Source organism: Benincasa hispida, chromosome 10, assembly GCF_027475165.1.
Source record: "Benincasa hispida cultivar pf3 chromosome 10, pf3_genome.v1.1, whole genome shotgun sequence".
Lineage (NCBI taxonomy): Eukaryota > Viridiplantae > Streptophyta > Magnoliopsida > Cucurbitales > Cucurbitaceae > Benincasa > Benincasa hispida.
The window spans coordinates 39,965,493-39,974,089 of record NC_143487.1 but is presented as its reverse complement, the minus strand read 5'-3'; positions in this window follow the sequence as shown (position 1 = coordinate 39,974,089).

The window sequence follows — 8,597 nt, the reverse complement described above, 5'->3', positions numbered from 1 at the left end:
AGAGAGATCTCTCTATTGATTAGCCACCATCTGAAGGAGTGAGGTCATCATGGTCATTTGATCCACCAGTGTGCTCATTGTATCAGTTGACACATCGGCAATTTCTACTCTTTCTTGCTCCAGACCACTTTCCTCAATGCATAAACTTGACATAAATTGCCATAGATAAACTTGTTGACTCGTAAAGACATAAAGTGATGCCATAAACTTGACAACATAGAATCTATTCTAATCCTATGATCTAATGTCATACAATGCATGAATGAATGATGACTTTATTTACTTTATGTGATACTACTTCTAGATATGCGTTATTTCTGAATGTTTTTGTAGTATGCTGTGCGTTGTCACAAGTTTCCTTGCGTTGGAACCAAGTATTGAGGTGTGATTTGAGGTCGAACACAGGGACTATTTTAGGTTAATGCATTACATTCGTGATATATGCGACCAGGGGTTTTTCAATTAATAAAATTTAGTTTGTACATGCGATAAAGTAAATTGTGCAGTAAAGTAAAGATGCGTTAAAATAAAAGTGCGATAAAAGTAAAGTGCAATAAAAGTAAACCTAAGCTATGATGATACAAGATACAGGTTACATGATACAAGATACCGAAATTGAGACTGACTGTGAAGAATATATAAAGAATCATATTATGCGGTGGCAAGGCTTATGTATGAATTAGAAAGAGAAAAGGTAATTAATATAAACATCGCAAGTTCCTTAATTGCGTTAAAGATATAACGATGGTTCCGCTTTCCCTTGGCGTACACCTTTCGGTGATCGGCCGCGTTTCCCACATCTCTGTGGTGAAACAGGGATGAACGTAATGAACGCAAGGTTGCTTCCATCTCTGGAAGTACTTCTCGCTTTAGTTAATGCATTCTTCTAACCTTCTCTCGACATATCAGAATGACATCTTCACTTCTGCTCTCACAGGTGAAGATATCGTCTAGCATATTTTAGCTAAACACATTTATCTCTTTAGCATAGATTAAGTTACGTGTTTAATTCATATTAATCACCAAGGGATTAAGAAAACTTCATGGAGAAAACGATTTATGGAGGAACAAAGATAGACAGAAAAGTGGAAATGAAGATGATCATGACATTCAATAATACTATTTAGCGTCTGATACATGATTGTGAATGAAGAGATTAAGAAAATGAAATACAATTGATGAATGAGAGTTAAAAACAAATATAAATGAGCGCCAACGTCTTGACACAGATCTGGATGGAGAAATCGATTGCCGGTGTAGATGGAGTGAATGGAAGGATGAGCTTCCCCTCTCGGCCTTGCTCAACCGGTAGAAGGGATCTAAATACAGAGCTTCATGATGAGGATTTGGCAGAATTGCGCTGAGACTCACCTCTCGACCTTGTCTCGTTTCTTCCCAGATTTTTTTCGATTAGCACTCAGATCAGCCTCTCTCTCAATAGCCTAGTATCAAACATCCTGTATCAAGTATATTTTTCAGTGAATTTTATGAGGGTATTTATAGGTTGAAGGCTTTGACTCTCTGACTTGTAGTCCCCACTTTATTGTTATGGCATCTTCGAAAATGGTGGAATAAATATTCCTTATGTTATGCAATCAGTCTGTCGAAAATGCACAATGGTTAGTTGTACATGTGTCAAAATCCTCCACATTTGCGTTGCTCATTTGCATCTTTCGATCTTGTGCCCGCATGCGGTGTTGTTTTTTTACTGCATGCGGTTGAAGTTCAGCTCTGGATCCATTGTCGCATTGCGCTGTCATTGCGTTGATCGTCTCTTCATTGTTGATTGACAGGCGCAATGCGACGGAGATGTGTTGTTCAGTTTCTCTCTGAGCCTTGATCGCAAGTGGTGACTTGGTTTCCTGCAAAGCAGTCTTAAAATATCCTTTTCTACCATCTTGATATTGTCAGTGGGTGTATTGGTGACAATTTATAATTATTGTATTTCTTAGCTAATTTCCATACAATCGATGCATATTTTCTCTCTTTTGGCCGCAATATCTGAATAAGGCAGCATAAATAACTTATATTTCTACAAGTTATCACATCTGTAACAAACGCTTATCTTTATCTTTCAATATCATTATCATATTCATCGTCATTTCTCTGTTCTCCTCCATACATCCATCGTCCATCTCTCTCATTATGTGTAACTAATCCCCAGGGTAAGAGGGAAGGATTAAGCGAGTAAGTTAATCTTTGTTGAAGAAATCAACTAAGTTTAGCTAACGCATGCTTAACGGCATCTTCACCTGTGAGAGCAGAAGTGAAGATGTTAATCCACCTCTCGAAAGAAGGTTGGAAGAATGCATTAACTAAAGCAAGAAGTATTTCCATAGATGGAAACAACCTTGTGTTCGCAACGTTCATCCCTGATTCACCATAGACATATAGGAACGCGACTGATCACAGAGAGGTGTAAGCCAAGGGAAAGGGGAACATTAGTTGCGTCCTCAACAGGATTGACGAACTTGCAATGTTCTTTCCCCCAACCCATTCTCTTTCTGACACATTTCACAAGACTTGCCATCGTATTCCATCAGATACTTGCACATCTTCACAGTCAGCCATTTATTTGTTTATTTATTTATTTATTTATCATCACATTTTGTTTTATCATCGCATTTCACTTTTCCCAATACAATTCATTATTATTTTGTTTTCGGTCGCATATATCACATTAATATCACATTAATCATCGCAATCCCCGTGTTCGACCTCAGATCACTTTGAGGAACTTGCGTTGGAATTATACTTGGTTCCAGCGCAAGAAAACTTGTGACATGCTGATAACTTGTAGAAATACAAGTTATTTAGGCTGCCTTACTTAGATATTACGGTTAAAAGAGAGAAAATATGTGTCGATTGTATGGAAATTGGCTAAGAAATACAAAGATTATGAATTATCGCAAATACACACACTAACACTATCAAGATGGTAGAAAAAAGATATTTCAAGTCTGTTTTGCAGGAAACCAAGTCACCGCTTGCGATCAAGGCTTAGAGAGAAACTGAACAACGCATCTCTGTTGCATTGCGCCCGTCAATCAACAACGAAGAGACGATCAATGCAATGACAGCGTAATGTGACAGTCGATCCAGAGCTGAACTTCAACCGCATGCGGTAATAAAAACAACACCGCATGCGAGCACACGATCGAAAGATGCAAATGAGCAACGCAATTGCGGAGGATGTTGACACGTGTACAATTAACCATTGTGCATTATTGACGGACTAATTGCATAATAGAAGGAATATTGATTCCACCATTTTCGGAATTTCCATAACAATAAAGTGAGGACCACAAGTCAGAGAGTCAAAGCCTTCAGCCTATAAATACCATCATAGAATTCACTGAAAAGATATACTTGATACGAGGCTATTTTGATATCTGTATATTGAGAGAGAGGGTGATCTGAGTGCTGATCGGAGAAGATCTAGGAAGAAAAGAGATAAGGCCGAGAGGTGAGTCTCAGAGCAATTCTGTTAAATCCCCGTCGTGAAGCTCTGTACCTAGATCCCTTCTACCGGTCGAGCAAGCCTGAAAGGGAAGCTCATCCTTCCGTTCACTTCATACGCCGGCAAGCGATTTCTCCATCCAGATCTGTGTCAATATGTTGGCACTTTTCTGTATTTGTTTCTATCTCTATCATCATTTGTATTTCATCTTCTTAGTCTAAATCATTCACAATCATGTATCAGATGCTTGATTATATAGTTAAATGTCTTGATCATTTTCATTTCCATCTTTCTGTCTCTTTCCATTCCTCCATTAATCGCTTTCTCCATGATGTTTTCTTAATCCCTTGGTGATTTATATGAGTTAAATGAGTTAATTAATCTATGCTAAAGAAATAAAGATGTTTAGCTAAAGCATGCTAGACAGCATCTTCACCTGTGAGAGCAGAAGTGAAGATGCCATTCTGATCTGTCGAGAGAAGGTTAGAAGAATGCGTTAACTAAAGCGAGAAGTATTTCCAGAGATGGAAGCAACCTTGCGTTCATTACGTTCATCCCTGTTTCACCACAGAGATGTGGGAAACGAGGCCGATCACCGAGAGGTGTATGCGAAGGGAAAGAGGAACCGTACTTATATCTTTAACATAATTAAGGAACTTATGATGTTTATATTAATTATCCTTTCTCTTTCTGCTTCGCACATAAGCCTTACCACCGCATAACACGATTCTTTTTATATTCTTCACAGTCAGTCTCAATCTCGTTATCATGTATCGTGTAACCTGTATCTTGTATCATCATAGCTTAGGTTTATTTTATTGCACTTTACTTTTATCGCACATTTATTTTAACACATCTTTACTTTACTGCACAAATTTACTTTATCGCATGTACAAACCACACACTTTTATTAAATTGAAAAACCCCCGGTCGCATATATCACGAATATAACGCAATAACCTAAAACAGTCCTTGTGTTCGATCCCAGATCACACCGAGAAACTTGCAGAGGAATTATACTTGGTTCCAATGCAAGGAAACTTGTGACAACGCACAACATACTACAAGAACATTCAGAAATAACGCATATCTAGAAGTAGTATCGCATAAAGTAAATAAAGTCATCATTCATTCATCGTTGTATGACATAAGGTCATAGGATTAGAATAGATTCTATATCTCAACAAGTTTATGTCTTTACAAGTTACACATGCTCGTACTACATGAATGCATATCAACAACATCGCATACATTATTTTAGAACGTAGTATCGCATTTATTATCGAGAAGCGTGATTCATCACCGCATACACATCATACACTTCACCACCATCCATTTCCCATCCATTCCATCCTTGCAGCGGCATTGCATTGCATTATGCACGTTACGTTCCGTCCGCAATTGCAATTAAAATTCATTCAACAAGTTTTTGGCGCCGTTACTGGAGATTGGCAATTTTTAGTGCTGAATATTTTTGTGATATTTGGCAGGATAGATTTCTGTTGTATAGTCTGTTTACACGAAGAGTAGGCTGATGGTGCATGAATACTGGAACAGAGCTAGAATTCGACGCCGACCTAGAGATCGAGTGAACCTTTCATAGAAGAGAACGTCAAAATCGTACTAGGCACAGAAGAAATATGGAAAACAACAACGAGAGGCCCGAGGGAAATCAGGGAATGAATCAGCCGGCACAAGACCCAATCTTTTTGGCCACTGACCGTAACATTCCCATGAGGAATTATGCAGCGCCTAATCTATACGACTTCTCGTCAGGTATCGCAAGGCCTACAGTTGAGGAGAACGCCAGATTTGAAATTAAGCCTGTCATGCTCCAAATGATTCAGAATGCGGGTTAGTTTGAAGGTTTACAAGGAGAGGACCCACATGCACATCTGACCAGTTTTGTAGAGTGTGCAACACATTCTCCACCCCTAGCGTGACTCCAAAAGGCATAAGACTATATCTTTTTTTGTACACACTTAAAGACGAAGCAAAGAGGTGGACTCATTTGTTGGAGCAAAATGAGATAAATTCTTGGGATCAGTTGGTTGAACGGTTCATGAAGAAAATTTTCCCTCCCGCTGTCAATGCAAAAAGACGACGGGAAGTGTTAAACTTTGAGCAAACAAAAAACGAAACTCTGAGTACTGCATGGGTGCGATTTAGACGATTGGTGAAAAACTATCCGTATATCGGGATTCCCGATTGCGTCCTCATGGAGACTTTTTCTAACGGCCTGGATAGAGCGACACAAGCAGTTGCAGACGCCTCTGCGACAGGAGGACTTATGGATAAAACGTACACTGAAGCAAAAGTCATATTAGATCACATCTCGCGAAATACGGATGACTGGGTTGATGATGGGTATGGAGGAAGAGGCCTAGAGCGAAGGAAAACGGAGAGCGCCATTGTACCAGTTGATACAATGACCACATTGGCCCCCAAATGGCCGCAGTCACCTCGCTCATCCAGACAATGGCTATAAATCAAGGAACTCTCTCTCAGAGTGCAACACAAGCCAATGCGCTAACGCAAGTGGCAGTAGTGAGCTGTGTAAAGTGCGGAGGGGGTCATTTATTGGAAGTCTGCTCGTCAAATCAACAGTCAGTATACTCTATCCAAAATAACCCATTCAGCAATACGTACAACCCAAGTTGGAGGAATCATCCCAACTTCAGTTGGGGAGGAAACGACCAGGGGGGCCAAAGAAACATGTAGACCAATCATTCCGGAAATAGAAGGAATCCTCCGGTTTTTCACCACCAGGGTCAAGGTCAGAGTAACTATCAGAACAGGCAATTGCACAACTAACCCTTTTCATCTATCACCTCATCCAATTTGTTGTCCTTGGAAGCTCTGCTCAAGCAATACATAGAAAAGAACGATGCGATCATGCAATCGCAAGCATCTTCCATTAGGACTTTGGAGGTACAGGTCGGGCAGCTCGTGGCCGAACATAGAAACAGAACACCCGGTACGCTGCCCAGCAACTCGAAAGCACTTGAACCAAGTGGGAAGGAGCAATGTCAAGAGGTGACATTGGGCAGGCAAGCCTGATCGCATGCGGGGTTGCGTTTCGGTAACATTGAAAACCCTTTTTAAACCACATCTATATTAACTATTTTTACCGCTTTATTTACCATTTTATTATTGCTTTATTGAAATTAGTTTATTGCTTTTTATATTTAGTTTCCCTGCCTACTTGAATTAATTTCCATTTCAATCTCAGCTTGCGTTGATTTTAATTTACTGTGAATGAATGATTTAAGTGAACACCGCAACGTCTTATCATTAAGGTTTTGGGATAAGCGTTTCGATGTCGGTGATACATTGAAATGTCAGGTATACATTGTGTCGACGGGTGTATCTTGCGTTAATAGATACACTTTGCACCCGTCCTCTAAAGATGCATTGCGTTGACGGATGTGTTATGCTAGTATATACATTGCGCTCGTCCTCCACAAATATGCATTGCGTTGATAGATATGTTGCGTTGGTAGAAATAATTTGTGCCCGTCCTTCGAAAATATGCATTGCGTTGAAGGATGTGTTGCGCTAATATATACATTGTGCCCATCCTCCAAATATGTATTGGGTTGTTGGATGAGTCGCTGTAACGACTTTGGATTGATGATATAAAGTGCGCACAATGATGCGGTACTACGTTTAGATATGCGTTAATTATGGGTATTCATATAGTATGCCATGCGTTGTCACAAGTTTCCTTACGATGGAACCAAGTTTAATTCCACCGCAAGTTTCTTAGTGTGATCCGAGGTCGAACACGGGGAATGGTTTAGGTTATTGCGGTACGTTCATGATATATGCGACCAGGTTTTCAATCTTTAAAAATGAGTTTGTACAAGTATATAAATTGCAATAAAATAAAGGAAAGCAGTAAAGATGCGATAGAAATACAGTAAACCTAAGCTAGATGATACAAGATACAGACTTCATGTACAAGATGCTAGGATTAAGGCTGGCTGTGAAAGTTGTGCAAAGACGTGGGATACAGCGACAAGTCTTATGAACAGAATAGAAAGAGAAAGACAAATAATACAAACAACGCAAGTTCTTAATTGGATTGAAGGTACAAATATTGTTCCGCTCTTCTCTTGGCGTACACCTCTTAGTGATCGACCGTGCTCCCACATGTTTGTGGTGAAACAGAGACTAACATAATGAACGCAAGGTTTCTTTCATGTCTGGAAGTATTACTCGCTTTAGTTAACACACTTTTCTGACCTTTTCTCGATAGATCAGAATGACATCTTCACTTCTACTCTCATAGGTGAAGATGCCGTCTAGCATGCTTTAGCTAAACGTATTTTATATCTTTAATACAGATTAAGTTCTTAGTAATTCATATTGCTCATCAGGGGATTAAGAAGACATCATGAAGAAAGTGATTGATGGGTGAACGGAAATAGACAGAAAATGGTAAATGGTATCTATCGAAACATTTAATATTTCTACTAAGCGTTTGATACATGGTGTACGAATGAAGACATAAAGAAAACATGAAATACACAGTGAAAGAGAGATAGAACAGATACAAACAAGTGCCAATGTCTTGGCACAGATTTGATAGAGATCTGCTTGCCGGATAGGATGGATTTGATGGCAGGAAGAGCTTCCCTCTCAGGCTTGCTCTATCGGTAGCAGGGCTCTTTGCATAGAGCTTCCGATCGGGTGTATGGCAGGTTGAATCTGAGATTCACCTCTCGGCCTTATCTCGTCTTCTTCCTGGATTTCTTTTCTTAAGCACTCAGCTCATCTTTTTCTCTCTACAATCTTGCAGCACTTAGCCTCGTATCCTGTAGTATACCTTTTCTCTGAAATCAATGGGGTATTTATAGGTGCAGATCTTTGACTCCAGCCTTGTGGTCCCTACTCATGGTTATGATAATTTCGAAGATGGAGGGATATTATTCCTTCTGTTATGCAATCAAACCGTCAATCCTACACAACCGTTAGTTATACACGTGTCTCAATCCTCCGCTCTTGCATTGCTCAACTGCATCTTTCGATCATAGGTTCGCATGTGGTGTACGTTTTTACGCATGTGGTTGAAACACAGCTCTGGACCGACTGTCGCATTGCACCGTCATTGCGTTAATCGTCTCTTCATTAT